Source organism: Zalophus californianus, chromosome 9 (assembly GCF_009762305.2).
Source record: "Zalophus californianus isolate mZalCal1 chromosome 9, mZalCal1.pri.v2, whole genome shotgun sequence".
NCBI lineage: Eukaryota > Metazoa > Chordata > Mammalia > Carnivora > Otariidae > Zalophus > Zalophus californianus.
Genome location: NC_045603.1, coordinates 73,175,855 through 73,193,096, shown reverse-complemented (window position 1 = coordinate 73,193,096; position 17,242 = coordinate 73,175,855). Strand labels below are relative to the sequence as shown.

General features: G+C 37.4%; 1 long non-coding RNA gene across 1 annotated transcript in view; it reads left to right on the top strand.

Moving 5' to 3' along the window:
- The window catches only part of LOC113921839, a 55,838-nt gene that overhangs the window by 3,035 nt on the left and 35,561 nt on the right, over positions 1–17,242 (top strand). The window contains exon 2 of the long non-coding RNA XR_003519830.1: positions 499–606. This is a non-coding gene — a long non-coding RNA (uncharacterized LOC113921839). The remainder of the gene's footprint in view (positions 1–498; positions 607–17,242) is intronic.

The window sequence follows — 17,242 nt, the reverse complement described above, 5'->3', positions numbered from 1 at the left end:
TCATTCAGTCTGAGGTAGCACCCCCGCAGGGGCCAGCTACATGATTTGCATGTCCTGTGCAAAATGAAAATGCAAGGAGGGTGTCTTGTTAGGAAAGCAATATAAAAAAGAAAAAGAAAAGCCATATAAAAATCCTTTTAAAGATGCTAGAATGTAAGCTTTTCAGATTCTGAACTCTCTCACTCAACTTGTCATGGTGTTTTTAATTTGCTATTTAGTGTTATTTTCCATAAAGAAAAATTAAAATTTTTAATTATTAGCGTTAATTTTATCATTCATCTTTAAATTGTGCAATGCCGGTTTTAAGTATGAATAGAAGAGCAATTAACTCATTTCTGGAATTATCAAAATGATACAATTCCTACTATGTAGTACATATATGCATGTGAATTTCATTCTTAACTGTAAAAAAATTGCACAAAACTAACTCAACTTTTTTTTTATTTCACTTCTTGATTCATCTACATACTACTAACACTTTCTACCTTTGGCTTACAGATGAGTAAGGAAGAACTGAAAGGAAGAGGAACAACCTTTGCCTGTCTTTGCCTTTCCTTTTACATCATCATTAGTGGTTAGCTACAGGGAAGTGATGACTAAGAAAGGGTAAGATAGAGTTCTTTGGTAGTGTTTTCTTAGAATGCCATTGCTTTCTTTTTTCATTTGAAGCAAGTTCTGGTTTGAGGGAAGCATAGCCTCTCCGGTGTCAGCATCCCTGCTTAGTCACACACAACACGTTTGCATTGTACTCCCACTGGCTTTGAATCTCACGGAACTCCCACACATTGTGGGTCGACCAGAGAAGTCCATGTTCACAGGGCATCACAAAAGCTATGTGACAATGGTGTGACAGGGAATGGAGGACATGGAGATTGCCCTATGTCCTCTACTTACCCACATGTACCAGTGTTTTATCAGACGTCCCTCACAAAACACAAATCCAAAGATAAAATTATTAAGCATTTCAAGACAGTGAGTGTAGAGCATTAAACTAAGAGCAGGACCCCTCTAAGTCCAGGACCCTGTGTGACTGCACTAACCTTTCACCCAGGAAGCCAGCACCATGAACCCCCACTTATTCACTATCACAGCACTATTTTATTTCTTCATAGCCCTTTTCACTAAGTGATATTTTCTTGTTAATATTTTTTGATTATTGTCTGCCTCCCTCCATTTGAATACGAGCAGAGATCTTTTCTTTTTTTTTCATTAATGTATTTGTAGCTCCTAGAACAGTGGCTGACACATAATATAGATCATTAAAGATAAGCCAAATGACTAAGTGACTTTGGGCAAGATATGGGACCTTTCTAAGTCTCAGCTTCTTATATGTAAGTAATGTATTTTTCACCTTATAGAGTTGTTTTGGAAACTGAAAAGGCTCTGCTTATCATTTGTTAATCCCAGCACTAACTCAATAAGTACTCCATAAAACTAGCTAATTTTATGGTAAATATCTCCATAATACAAAGTGTTTTAAAAAGCAGATACACACTGTACCTCTGAAACAAATAATACATTATATGTTTAAAAAAAAAGAAGAAGAAGATAGCAGGAAGGGAAAAATGAAGGGGGGGAAATCGGAGGGGAGACGAACCATGAGAGACTATGGACTCTGAGAAACAAACTGAGGGTTCTAGAGGGGAGGGGCGTGAGGGGATGGGTTAGCCTGGTGATGGGTATTAAAGAATGGAGCACTGGGTGTTATACGCAAACGATGAATCATGGAACACTACATCAAAAACTAATGATGTATGGTGATTAACATAACATAATTAAAAAATAAAAAATATATATATATAAAATTAAAAATAAATAAATAAAAAGCAGATACGGATGCTACAGCTGCACCTGTCTAAGGTATACTTGGAAGAAAGATCGATTCTAGCACACCCTAAACAGGCAGCCAAAAAGAAGCTACAACATGCATCAGGGCAACTATCTCACCAGTTTTTTCCCCTCGAGGCCCTCTACCTAGTGTTTTTCTGGTTTCCACATTCTAATCAGTCATTAAAAGTTATTTGCCTCTTCCTTTTTGCTGCTAGCAGAAAAGATTAAAAGAAAAAGTTCTGATTACAACTTTATGTGCAAACAACCAGCTTTGGAAAAGCATGCCTAGACAGCCACCTCCTCAGAAATCCTGTTTTTTTAAAAAAAGTCTCTAGGAAACTAACCCTTAATACCACAATCAGAAATATCAATTTTCCTTCAGTGATTCGTGTTGTTTTATACATTTTCCTCATTAATAACAATGGAAAGCATTTATAGGACTCTTCTACCATGCCAGTATAATGTGTGAAGTGACTATCATGCATTATTTCACGTAATTCTCTCATCTCTAGAAGTTGGGTACAATTATTACTTCCATATAACATATGAGGAAACAGAGGCCTTCCCAACAATATCTATCTGTCAAAATCTTATCTTTATTTCAGGTCTCACTCAAAAATCACCCTTTCTTCAACCCATTCCTGATTTCACTCTGCCTCTGGACCAGATGTATGATTTTTTTTCTCCTTTCAAATCTTCATCACATTTCATTAATGTCTTTGTTATTATTGTAATGATCACTTTTTAACTCCTCAACTAGACTGTAAATTATTAAAGGGCAGATTCTGTGGAAAAGTCAAGAGTGCAGCCAGCACTTATTTGTTGGACAAATAAGTGATTCCCAGAAGAAGGGCATGCTATGCTTTGATTTCAACACAGAACAAGTTTTCATTGTAGATAGTCTGCTGCCTACCAGTTATAGTTCTCAAAGAGACTATTTCCACACCATAGTGTCTCTTGAAGGTGGCATTCAAACTATCAGGAAGGAAACCAGAGCACCTGAGATTCTGTAAACCCACAAAGGTAAGCTAGGCTCCTATAATTTTGGAGATGGAGAATATTTTACAATTCTAGTCCACCCCTTTCATTTTACAGACAGGTAAACAGTTCATGAGAGGAGAATTGATCACCACCACCAGCTCCCGGCCCCCTGCCTCTACTCTCTTTCTGCCCACCTCCACCCACCCACCCCGCCCCAGTACACAGGCATACTACCCAGTTGGCAGAGCTCAATTAAAATCTACTTATTTCCACCCCCTGTTCTAGGTTCTTTGTTCTTCTCTGTTAATTGCACTATACATTGTATTCTTTAGGCTTTGAAAATCTCAGCCTACATTAAAAGTATTTGCTTGTGAAGAATATATACTGCAGACTGACACAAGGTGAGCTTAAATACTTAAAGTAGTAGTTTACCTTATGATAAAAGCAATTTGTTAACATTTTGTAAATTTATTTTTAATGACTCGTAACATTACTAGAAAAGTCAAACTTTTAACTGAATACCCATTTTCTTCACATTTTTCTCATTTATGTTTATTTTGAATATTGGTGTGAGTCATTTCTGGGTGGAAAGTAGGGTTTGAGGGATTTTTTCATTTCCTTTTGTATCTTTTTTTTTTTAATTAATTTATTTGACAGAGAGATAGAAGCACAAGCAGGCAGAGAGGCAGGCAGAGGCAGAGGGAGAAGCAGGTGCTCCGCTGAGCAGAGATCCCGATGTGGGACTTGATTCCAGGACCCAGGACCATGACCCGAGCCGAAGGCAGCTGCTCAACTGACTGAGCCACCCAGGTGCCCCACTTTTGTATCTTTTTATATTGCTTGAAATTCTTAAAATAACATCAATCGCTTTTATAAAAATAGTGAAATTCTTCTTCTGAGGGAAAATAATGGCAAGTATCTAAACTTCTCTTCATTAAAAATAAACAAGTAGATAAAAGTTAAATTTCAGGGATACCTGGGTGGCTCAGTCAGTTGGGCATCTGCCTCCTGCTCGGGTCGTGGTCTCAGGGTCCTGGGATCGAGTCTCGCGAGCCTGCTTCTCCCTCTTCCTCTGCCTGCCTCTCCCCCTGCTTGTGCTCTGTATCTTTCTGTCTCTTTCTGATAAATAAATAAATAAAATCTTTTTTTTTAAGTTAGATTTCAGTGTTCACACTTGAAATTATAGTTTTGAAATCTAAAATTTAATTTAAGGGCTTGCACTTGGATTCCAAATCTAAGGGGAATTCACAGATTAAAAATTTCTCTCCAGTGCTTTGGACTTTTGTTGAGTTTGCAGCTTATGCATATTGCACACAGCTTGATTACCCCAAAGTACTGGCCCAGTTAATTGCATTCAAATGCAAATTACAGCTATTAAGTCATGCTGGTCTTGAGCCAAAGTTTTGAGCCAAGTTTGTTAAGAGGAGTGTGTTTTTTTTTCTAACTGTGCAGGACTGAACTTGATAAGCTTTTTGGGATAGTCATTCATTCTTTTTGTTTTTTTATTTTGGAATATTGTAGAACTGAATCACTGAAAGATAATTTTATTAGTTATTTTTAATTGAGAACATTTCACCATTTACTGCCCCTCCTCTTTTATTTATTCATCAATAACACCACTTTTTTTCCTATCTCTTAACTGAATTTCGTTTTTATTTTATTTATTTGAAAGAGAGAGAGCATGAGCAGGGGTTTGTGGGAGGTGGCAGAAGGAAAGGGAGAAGCAGACTCCCAGAAGCATCTGCCTTCGGCTCAGGTCATGGTCTCAGAGTCCTGGGATCGAGCCCCACGTCGGGCTCTGCCCCGCGGGAAGCCTGCTTCTTCCTCTCCCACTCCCCCTGCTCCTGTTCCCTCTTTCGCTGTCTTTCTCTCTGTCAAAATAAATAAATATTAAAAAAAAAAAAAGAATTGAGTCTGGTTCAGATCTGTGAGATGAACTTGAGAGACTCAGTGGGGCACACATATCATACTAATTTAGTTATAACATGGTAAGGCCCTAAACAACACATCTTAATAGATCATGGTAAAAATGAAGAAGTAGGACTTATAAATGAAAGACATTCTTAACAGGATTTAGCATTATGGGAGAAGAATGATAGGGGATTAAGATATTAAACTTCCTGTCATTGAAAACATTCAGGTATAGCTAAAAAACCACTTGATGATACCATCAAAAAATGCAGGCATCAACTGGAGAGAACACAGGGAAATATGATCTAAAAGTCCTTGGAGGTTCTCTCTCTTTCTCTCTCTCTCTGACAAATAAATAAATAAAATATTTTTAAAAAAATTTTAAAAAGGGACGCCTGGGTGGCTCAGTCAGTTAAGAGTCTGCCTTCAGCTCAGGTCATGATCCCAGGGTCCTGGGATCAAGTCCTGCATCAGGCTCCTTGCTCAGCGGGGAGCCTGCCTCTCCCTCTGCCTGCCACTCCCACTTCTTGTGCCCTCTCTCTCTCTCTCTGACAAATAAATGAATAAGGTATTTAAAAAATAAAAATAAAACGTCTTGGAGGGTCCTTCCAATCAGAAATTATGAATTTATAAAGTGGTTTTCAAAAATATCTCTAAATCCAGCAAGTGAAAGAATTTTGGGTAGAATTTCTTAAGCTACTTTCATCACCTTATCTCCATTCTACCCCTTGTTTATTTGAAAAAAATTCTACCCAATCTTGAAAGTGTTCTTAGACTTTTTTTTTCTTTTTTAAGATTTTATTTTTAAGTAATCTCTACACCCAATGTGGGACTTGAACTCACAACCCCGAGATCAAGAGTCACATGCTCTACCGATTGAGCCAGCCAGGTGCCCCTAGACTCTTCTTTATGCCCTCACACTTAGGTTAGACCACGGCCCCTTTGATACACTCGCATTATACAGAGGCATTATTAAGGTTATTAATTTACTTTGAATTTATCTGTTTTAAAGATGTCTTTCCCACTAGATTGTAAGCTTTTATAAAGTAGATACCGGGACGCCTGGGTGGCTCAGTCACTTAAGCATCTGCCATCAGCTCAGGTCATGATTCAGGGTCCTGGGTTCAAGCCCCATGTCAGACTCCCTGCTCAGCAGGGAGTCTGCTTCTCCCTCTCCCTCTCCCTCTCCCTCTGCCCTTGCCCCCAGCTCCTGTTCTCTCTCTCTCTCCTCTCTCTCCCTCTCTCAAATAAAATCTTTTTTAAAAAAAAGTAGTTACCATATCTTATAATATTTTTGCATCTCCAAACAATGCATGTCATTTGATAGTCTATAAATGTTTATGGATAACCGAAAATCTCTCTTCTGGCAAAATTGCCCTTGAATTCCAAATAGCAATTAAGAGTTAACTGTGCTGTTTTTTTTTTCTGAAATACTCTCTATTTCTAGGCCACTAATTCAGATGGCCGTATTTTAGATTTCTTTACAGGCCTTCACTTCCTCATCTCTAAATCTTGAAACTCCTAAGTAATGGTGCCAGGTCCACTTTCCTTGCCTTTTTATACTTTCCCCCATGGCTTAAATTCAATCTAGATGGCACTTACTACCCATTCATGCAACCATTTATTCAACAACTCTGTGCAAACACTATTTTAGGCATTGGAATATAGCAGAAAACAAAATAGGCAAAAACTTTTGCCCTCCTAGAGCTTACATTTTTTAGGAGAGAGAAAGATAAACAATATAAGTAAAATATAATACATGCTTGATGGTGATTAATGTTATAGGAAAAAAAAAGGAGTATACACAATGCTTGGAAGGTAGGAATGTTTCATATTTTAAAGAAAACAATCAGAAAAAGTCTTAATGAATAGGCATCCCTGAGAAAGACCTGAAAGAAGTGAAGGAATGAGCCATGGGGAAACTGGAGGAAAAGCATCCCTAGCAGAGGGAAGAGCAAATGCAAAAACCTTCAGATCCAAATATGCTTGACCCTGTTTAAGGAACAACAAAGTGGGCAATATGGCTGGAGTAAAATAAGCGAGGAAGAAAACAGTGAGAGATGATGTTAGAGAGGTCAAAGGGAGGGGTGGGTAATACAAAGAAAAGGCCAGATGATTATCAGATTATCATACAAGGTAGACCTTCCAAACCATAAAATCGGGGAGTTGGGATACGATGCCATTGGGTTCTATTGAGCTAAGTAGTGACAGCTAACTGTGTTTTAATGGGATCACTCTGACCACTGGGTTGGAAATAAACTTAGGGAAGCTAGAGATGGAATGAGAGAGATGGTTAGGTGGCTATTGCCATAATCTAGGCAGGAGATGATCTGACTTGGGCCAGGCTCAGCAATAAAGGTAGTGAGAAGTGATCAAGTTCTGAAAATGCACATATACACACAATTTATATCTAATTTTTTTTTATTTTGGAATAATTTTAGACTTCCAAAAAGTAGCAAAAATAGAATAAAGAGCTCCTATGTGCTCAGTTCCCCTAATATAACAACCTATATAAATATACTAGAATTATCAAACCAGAACATTACCATTAGTTTTCATAAAGTCCTTGTTTTGTTTCAGGGGGTCCAATCCAGGATGCACATTGCATTTAGCTGTCATGTCCTCTTAGTCTTCTTCAATCTGTGATTATTTCTTTGTATTTCAAGACCTTGACACCGTTGAGGAGTACTGGCCATTTCTTTTGTAGAATATTACTCATTTTGGGTATGTGTGATATTTTCTTAAGATTTGATGGATTTTATGCATTTTTCTTTAATAATACCAAGAGAAGTAATGTTGTGGCCTCTGCAGTGCATCTTATCAAGAGGCAAATGATGCCAATATGTCTTATCACCAGGTTGAATTCATCAGTTGACTTAACAAAATATCATAGACCTGGTCGCTTAAACAGCAGACTTTTTTTTTTTTTTTTTTTTTTTTTAATGGTTCTGGAGGCTAGAAGACCCAGATCAAGGTCTGGCAGTTTCGGTTTCTGGTAAGGACTCTCTGGCTCATAAACAGCTGCCTTTGTGCTGTGTAGAGAGTAAGTTCTCTGATGTGTCTTCTTATAAGGACACTAATTCTATCAGATCAAGGCCCTATCTTAGAACTTCATTTAATCTTAATTACTTCAGTAAAGATTCTATCTCCAAATATAGTCACATTGGTTTAGAGTTCAAGATATGAATTTGTGGAGGATGCAATTCAGTCCACAGCACCAGTGACTGTTAACTTTGATCATGTGGTTGAGGTGGTGTCTGCTGAATTTCTTCACTGTAAAATTATTATTTTGTCTTTGTAATTAATAAATATGGGAAGTTGTGTTGACAATATGATCATCTTTTTTCTTATACTTTCATCCACTAATTTTAGCATCTATCAATGATTCTTATCTACAATAATTACTAGGAAATTTGCCTAATAGTGATTTTCTATTTTCATCTTTCCTTCTATTTTTATTAATTGGAATTCAACTAGAAGGAACAGCTGTCCTCATTCCCTCATTTATTTATTTCTTCCATTATTTATAATAAATATCCATGGACTCATGGACTCTATGGATTATAAACCATTAGGAAAAAAAAAAGAAGGAGGAAAGAAAGGGAAGAAAGGCAATGCTTCTCTTTCCTCAGTATATTCTTGACAGGGCAAAAATTACTGTGTTACTAATATCTGATGTATTGTAAACCATTGAAAATTACATATTAGGAGTATTCTGTTCAAAATAAGTTGTGGGGCACCTGGGTGACTCAGGTGGTTAAGCGTCTCACTCTTGATTTAGGCTCAGGTCATGATCTCAGGGTCCTGAAATCCAGCCCCACGTTAGGCTCCATGCTGGGTGTGGAGCCTGCTTAAGAGTCTCTCTTCCCTTCCCTCTGCCCCTCCCCACCCCCTGGTCTCTCTCTCTCTCTCTCTCTAAAAAAATAAAATAGGAGCACCTGGGTGACTCAGTCATTAAGCGTCTGCCTTCAGCTCAGGTCATGATCCTAGGGTCCTGGGATCGAGTCCCACGTGGGGCTCCCTGCTCCGTGGGAAGCCTGCTTCTCCCTTTCCCTCTCCCCCATTTCTCCCTCTCCCACTCCCCCTGCTTGTGTTCCCTCTCTCGCTGTGTCTCTCTCTCTGTCAAATAAATAAATAAAATCTTTAAAAAAATAAAATAATAACTTATGGTTTAAAAAAGTTTTTAAATAATCTTTATACCCAACCTGGGGCTCAAACTCACAACTCCAAGATCAAGAGTCGTATGCTCTACTGACTCAGCCAGCCAGGTGCCCCTAAAAATAAGTTATGATTTTTGAAAGCACAGAAAGCTTCAGTAAAATTTTTTAAATGCCCACATATTTTAGTCACTAAATATTAAAATATAATGATATAAACTATATAAGACATACATCAAAGAAAACTATTAACTCAAACATCAAACAATTGTCAAAACTATTGTATTTTCTTCCCAAACGGTATCTCTGACTCCAGTCTGCCTTTCTTAAATTCATCCCAGCATCAGTGTCTAAGCACCAGAACACCTACCAAATTATCTATAAATTCTTTTTATATCATTAAGATTTTGGAAATATTTATCTGAATGTTTGGTTAAAAAAACTATTTAGTAAATGTATAAAATCAAAATATTAATGTGTCATGAGCTCTATACACATGCATTTTTCTAAAAAAAATACTTCCATAACAATCTGTTTTTTATTACTTTATTAACCTGAAAAGAATTCCACAGGATAGTATGGTTTCTGAGTTAAAATCAAAGAATAGTTTGATATCTGTGTTTCTAAGACACCCTATTTGCCATCTCCATACCTGAAAGTTCTGTGTCCTTTTCAGAATTTCTTTACCCTCATAACAGTTTAAACCTTCTGCACAAATTTACTTTCACCTAGATCACATTCATAATCCTTGTTCTTTATCAAATCCATGCCTTCATTTTTTATTAAAACAAAAATTTTTTATTTTAATTCCAGCATAATTGAGCATTATATCAGTTTCAGGTGTACAAATAGTGATTCCACAATTCTTTACATTACTCAGTGCTCATCATGATAAGCGAATTCTTAATCCCCATCCCCTATTTCCCTATTTCCCCCATCCTCCCACCCACCTCCCCTCTGGTAGCCATCAGTTTGTTCTCTATAGTTAGGAGTCTTTTTTTTTGGTTTGTCTTCTTTTTTAATTTGTTCATTTGTTTTGTTTCTTAAATTCAACATATGAGTGAAATCATATAGTAAAAATTCATGTCTTCTTGACGTATTCTGTTCTTTCTTTTTTATTTGGCTGAAAATTCCACATATTCGACTGTAACCTCCAGCAAGTTATGGATCATGTATCATGTACATTGCTTTGTGCCCAATGCCTATTATGTGCAATGGCACAAAGTAGATGCTCAGTAAATATCCAAATTGGAAAAGGATCAATGAATGGTACTTTCAAATGTTAATAAACATGAACTTCAGTTAAGGAAACACTAGCTGTTCTTCATGGAACATAGCCTCATCAGTTAAGTTGCACTAGCTTTTACTGCATGTGCAGGATATGTAGATGTGCCCATGGGTTTTATTTTGATCCTGCTATGTTTAAATTTGGGAAACAATTCAGCATAACATACAAAAAAGATTTGGGAAGTTTCACCACACCAAATACCTATCATATTCTGACCTGAGAGTTTAGATTTAGAGGCAAATGCTAAATATAAATAAAATTTTATGAGTTTACACAAAAAAGAATGCTAACATGTGAACCATATTGTGTTACTATTTTTTGTTGCTCCTTAAAGCTCCCTGTAGGCCTCATTAATGCATATGTGATGCTTTCATTTGGCAACATCATACATCAATAATAGTATTTTCTAATTATTTTAATTTCTTAATGAATCTAAATACCAGATTAGTTTGTTTTGTGTTTACTGGTGGGTGGAATAATTTTAAAATGTAATATCTTTACAGGCTGGGGCCCCTCACCTCCCTGGGACTCCATGCCTGAGGTGGAGGCAAGGCCAGGATGGCAGTACCCAGACCACGTGCATGAGGCCCCTACTGTGTCACCAGAGTGCAGTATTCAGCATGAATCAGATGCTAGAGGAGATTGACACTTAGAAGGGAATCCAGTTGGTAACTTTGAATGACATGGCTGTGATGCTCCTTAATATCCCAGCCATAATGGGCACTATGCTCTATGCCATTCCTGCTAGAAAGTGGAGCCAAGTGGCAGTCCCAAATCACTAAGGTAATCACTAAGGTGATGCTGTCTACACTGGGCCAACTACAACTACACTGGGCACACTGAAATAGCACAGCTTCTACTTTCTTATGGGCTAACCTCAGGGTACGGATGATAGCAGCATCTCCAGCCTGCATGAAGTTGCTCTGACGTGTCAAGAGGCCATTCATTCCGCCCCTTTGAAATCAACCCAGCCCTGAAGGCTGTCTGAGATAGAAAGCTATGACCAACAGATGACCTACTGCTCTGTAAGAATGACTGTTATGGACTGAAAGTTTATAACCCCCACACTCCCCACCAAATTCATATGTTGAAGTCCTAGCCCCCCCCCCCCAAGTGTGATAGCATTTAGAGATGAGGACTTTGGAAGATAATTAGGTTTAGATGATGTCATGAGGGTGGGCCCCTCGTGATGGTATTAGTGTCCTTATAAGAAAAGACACCAGGGGCCCCTGGGTGGCTCAGTCAGTTAAGCGTCCAACTCTTGATCTCAACTCAGGTCTTGATCTCAGGGTCATGAGTTCAAGCCCCACTCTTGAGTTCCACACGTGGAGCCTACTTAAAAGAGAAGAGAAAAGAAAGAAAAGAAAAAAAAAAGAAAACACTAGCAAGCTTGCTGTCTGTGCACAAAGAAGTCATATGAGCATACAGCAAGAAGGCAGCCAACTACAACAGAAAGACAGTTCTCATCACGCACTCACTCAAATTGGCCAGCACCTTGATCTTGGACTTTGCAGCCTCTAGAACTGTGAGAAATAAACTTCTGTTGTTTAAACCTCCTAGTCCATGGTATTTTGTTATGGCGGCAAAGCCAAGACAATGACCTTTAAGACTTGCTTGCCTACTTAATCACCAAACTCCCATCTCCAACTGCCTTTCAGTGGTACTGAGCTGGATGTCTACAACCCTCTTCAATATCAGCTTCCATATATATGGTGGAAAACTAAAGCCAAGAAAGAGTTGATCAGATTATCTACCCTAATTTTTTAAAGAAGTCACTACAGAAGCAAGAGCTTAGATTTGGAGGGATGGGGAGTGCAAAGGCTCAAACCTAGATAGATGACCAAATTCCAGCTCATTCATGTGGAGATGCCTACCCATTTTGGGGGGGGGGGATGGGAGGGGAACTCTCCCTCTCCCCAGTCACAAAAATTAATTCCTAGGGCATTAAACACGCACATATAAAAACCAAAACTGTATAAATATTGAAGAAAATGTAAAATGTATGATATAAATAGAAAACCATGAAGGAAAAGCTTAATAAACTTAAGTACATAAAATTTTAAAACTGCAACCAAAAAGACACCATGAACAAAGTTAAAAGATAAGTAACAACTAAAGAAAAATACTGCTATATGTATTACAAAGGATTAATATACAGGATGTATTATAAAACACAAATCAATATGAAAATATAAAACAGATTTTTAAAAATGTGCAAAGGGTATGAATTGATCATTCACTGAACAGATAATACAAAGAAACAAAAACAAAAAACACAAAAAGATGCTCAACCTTACTGGTAATTAGGAAACTGCAAAATAAAATAATACTAGAGTTTTTGTTAAAATAAATTGAATAATAATTTAAAAAACAGTAAATCAACAGCATTTTATACCCATCAGGTTGTTAATAATAATAATGACATTCTGATAGAATCTCAAGTGCCAACAACGGTTTGGTGCTCTTATATAGGTCTTGCAATGTGCCAAGTACTCTTTTCAGTCCTTTATGTGTGTTAACTCGCTTAATCCTGAGGATTAACCCTGTGGGCAGCTGCTATATTGTCATTCACATTTTACAGTTGAACTGAGGGACAGCATAGTCTAGTGATTTATACCAAGGTCCCACAGTTAGTGACTCTCAAGTTAACACTTTTTTTAAAGATTTTATTTATTCATTTATTTGATAGAGCGAGCACAAGCAGGTGGAGAGGGAGAAGCAGCCTCCCCCTCTGAGCAGGGAGCCCGACGTGGAGCTCGATCCTAGGACCCTGGGATCATGACCTGAGCTGAAGGCAGATACTTAACCAACTAAACCACCCAGGCGCCCAGCCAAGTTAACACTTTTAACAATTACATTAGACTAGCTAAAAATTGGTAGCAACCTCTCTGGATGGCAGTTTGGCTGTAATGAAAATTTTTAAATGAACACAAAGACAAAAAAACTGTCAAGTCTTGAGTAATCTGGGATCTGGAATCTAAGAACACTTAGGTTGGAGTCTGAATCCACTAATTACTACTATCTAAGTATAAACAAGTCTCTTCATTTTTCTGAGTCCCAGAATTTTCATCTTTAAACTGTCTATATAATTTTTCCTGTGTAGGCGTGTTGTGCAAATTAAAAGAGATAATATATATTAAAAACACTTTGCAAACAGGAAACACAATATATTCTCATCATTTTACTGAATTTTTGTATTTTAAGGCAGCACCTCTTCCTGGTGCTTGAGTTTTTGCATTTACTGAGTAAAAATGTTTCAGTGGAAAATTAGTATTCTTTCTGAATTTGGTGAGCCCTGCAGTTTAAAAAAAACTGGTTTTAGAGCTAGTTGTCAGTATTTGTTAAGGACTAAATACAAGACTAAGGACTCACTGGAGAAAGGAACCTTCAGCCAAGAGATAAAAAGGATTCACAGTGCTTTCCCTTCAGAGTTTACCATTTCCTTGGACTTCACAACATGCATGTGGGCAAGAATTTAAATTTATTAAATAGTGCAGCAACATATAAAAGGTTTACACTGATGTATGGTAAAGTCCTTAAAAAATTATGGTAAAGTCCTTAAAAGCATAAAGCTGATGGTGTCAGACAAGACCTAATTCATAATCCTGCCTTCGTTCAGTTTTAGTAAAATAGAAATCATTCTATCTACCAGGAAGGGTTATCTTGAAGATTAATATAAGTAAAATGCTTAACACACGGAGTGTCTGGCACAAAGTACAGGCATACCTTGGAGTTATTACACATTCCAGACCACTGCAATAAAGCAAATATTGCAATAGAGCAAGTGAAATGAATTTTTTTGTTTCCCAGTACTTACAAAAGTTGTGTTTACTCTATGCCGTACTTTGTTAACTGTGCAATAGCAGTATGGCTAAAAAATATGTACATACCTTAATTTTAAAATACTTTATTGCTAAAAAATGCCAACCATCATCTCCGCTTTCATTGAGTCACACATAATCCTTTTGCTGGTGGAGAGTCTTGTCTCAATGTTGCTGCCATGTCTGCATCAGCATTTGCTGCTTTACCTTGCATTTTAATGTTAGACATGGCTTCTTTCCTTAAACTTCATGAATCAAGCTCTGCTAGCTTCCAACTTTTCTTCTGCAGCTTTTTTTTAAAGATTTTATGTCTTTATTCATTTTAGAGAGGAAGAGAGATGGCAGGGGGAGGAGCAGAGAGGGAGAAGGACAAGCAGACTATGTACGGAGCATGGAGCCCAACATGGGGCTCAATCCCATGACCCTGAGATCATGACCTCAGCCGAAATCAAGAGTTGGCCACTTAAGCAACTGAGCCACCCAGGCACCCCTCTTCTGCAGCTTCTTAACTCTCTCAGCCTTCATAGAATTGAACAGTCAGGGTCTTGCTGTGGATTAGGCTTTGGCTGAAGGAAATGTTGTGGCTGGCTTGATCTTTTGTCCAGACCACTCAAACTTTCTCCATATCAGCAATAAGGCTGTTTTACTTCTCATCATTCTCATGTTCACTGGAGTAGCACTTTTAATTTTCTTCAAGAACTTTTCCGTTGCGTTCACAACTTGGCTAACTGTTCAGCACAAGAGGCCTGGCTTTCAGCCTGTCTTGGTTTCCAACATGCCTTCTTCACTGAGCTTAATAATTTCTAGCTGCTGTAAAGTGAGAAACGTGGGACTCTTTCTTTCACTTGAACATGGAAAGGACATTGTAGGATTATTAATTGTCCTAATTTCAATTGTTTTGTCTCAGGCAATATGGAACAGTCAGAACACACACATTTATTAAGTTTGCTGTCTTATATGGGTGCAGTTTTTTGGCATCCAAAAACAATTACAATAGTAACATCAGAGATCACTAATCATAGATCACCATAACAAGTGTAATAATATAAAAGTTTGAAATATGGTTAGAATTACCAAAATGTGACACAGAGACATGAAATGAGCAAATGCTGTTGGGAAAATGGCACTATTAGTCTTGGTTGATGCAGGATTGCCACAAAGCTTCAATTTGTAAAAAATCTGTGAAGCACAATAAAGCAAGTATTCCTATAAGTGCTTTGAGCTATTATTTCTGGCTGCAAAGAGAAGTCAGAAATAAGAGAAGAGTGAGCACTATTCAGAAAGTCAGGTAGTGATTCAGTAAAGTGTAGTGTCAGAAAAGATTTTTTAGAGGAAACGTGTTTTAAAATAGGCTTTATGAGAGAAAAAGTAGAAATGACATCTTCCAAAATACTCTCTTTTAGAATGGGTATTTTTACGTACTGGAACAAATGAATCTGAGTGTGGTGATTGCACTAGCAGTCAAAATTTAAATGTGAGAATAGGACTTTTGAGGCTGAATGTATGAAAACTAAATTGTACTGCTCTAGTTGTTCATTTACATCTAGATACCAATGCAAAAGTTGTTATAAACTTTGTCACACTTTCAAAAGAGATTGGCAGCCTTTCTCGTTAAAAAAAATCAGGTTTTGCACAGAAAAAGGCAACATTGATGCTTTCTATTATTAAATTGAAGCATTTGTATCTAAAGGTGAAGCAGTAAGCAACACCTCAAGGGCAACTTAAATTCAAAGTTGCCTTTTATTTTGTTTTAATTAATTGATTTTATTTTTTGAACAGTTTTATGTTACAGAAAAATTGAGTGTAAAGTATAGAGTTCCTATATACCTCCTCCATCCTCCTCAGTTTCCCTTATTGTTAATATCTTGCATTAGTGTAGTACATTTGTTACAATCAATGAGCCAATATTGATACATTATTACTAACTAAAGTCCAGAGTTAGGGCTTACTCTTTGTATTGTACATTCTTGGTTCTGATAAATGTATAATGACATGTATCCACATGACAGTATCATTCAGAATAGATTAACTGGCCTAAAAATCCCCTTCTTCACTTATTTATCCCTCCTTTCTTCCCCCTGACCCCTGGCAACTACTGATCTTTTAAAACTGTCTCCATAGTTTTGCCTTTTCCAAAAAGTTGCTTTTATTTTTAAGGTTTACTTATTTATTTTAGAGAGAGAGCATGAGCAGGAGAGGCAGAGGGAGAGGGAGAGAGAATCTCAAGCAGACTATGTGCACTGAGTGTGGAACCTGACGCAGGGCTTAATCTCATGACTCTTGAGAACATGACCTGAGCCGAAACCAAGAGTCAGAAGCTTAACTAACTGTGCCACCCAGGTGCCCCCCAGAAAGTTGCCTTTTTTAAAGCAAATATTTATAAGTCACATCTTGGCTAAGAAACCTATAAAATCAGCTACAAGAAGCACTGAACTATTGGGAAATCATTTTATAAAGAACAAAGTTAGGGGCACCTGGGTGGCTCAGTTGGTTAAGCGACTGCCTTCAGCTCAGGTCATGATCCTGGAGTTCCAGGATCGAGTCCCACATCAGTCTCCCTGCTCAGTGGAGAGTCTGCTCTCCCTCTGACCCTCCCCTCTCTCATGCTCTCTCTCTCTCTCTCTCAAATAAATAAATAAAATCTCAAAAAAAAAAAGAACAAAGGTAGAGGTCACTTACTATCACAAGGAGAAATAATACATGGCTGAATGAAATCACTGATGTGGAGATCATTGAATGAAATTATGTGCAGAATACAAACCAAATATTGACATCTGTGCGGCACATCTGTGAGGGAGAAGGGCTTGACAATTTTATTTTGTTACAGAAAATCTATGCCATTAATGGAGATTTTCCTTTTGTTGTAGAAAAGCACCTTCAACATCTTTATGATACAGGAGGTTTACCAGTGGAAAAGAATTTTCAGTGCAGAACAGACATATTTTCTAATTTGAAATCTCAGACGCACACAATTTTTCCCATTTTCAATGCATTGGTTGGCTCCCTTAAGTTATTTATGTACAAGTCTATTTCCCCCACTAGATTATAGCTTGTCTTTGTAGGATTTATTTATCTTTACATTTCCCAGTGCTTAACACATAAGTAAATGGACAATTGCTGTCTGGCAAATGAACTTTATAAACAAAACATATGTAAAAAATTCTCCTTTCACTTCTCACAGTTCTCAATAAAACTGACCCATTACTTTATAAATATTATTTTTTAATAAATGAAGTATTTTTCTTTTTTTTTAG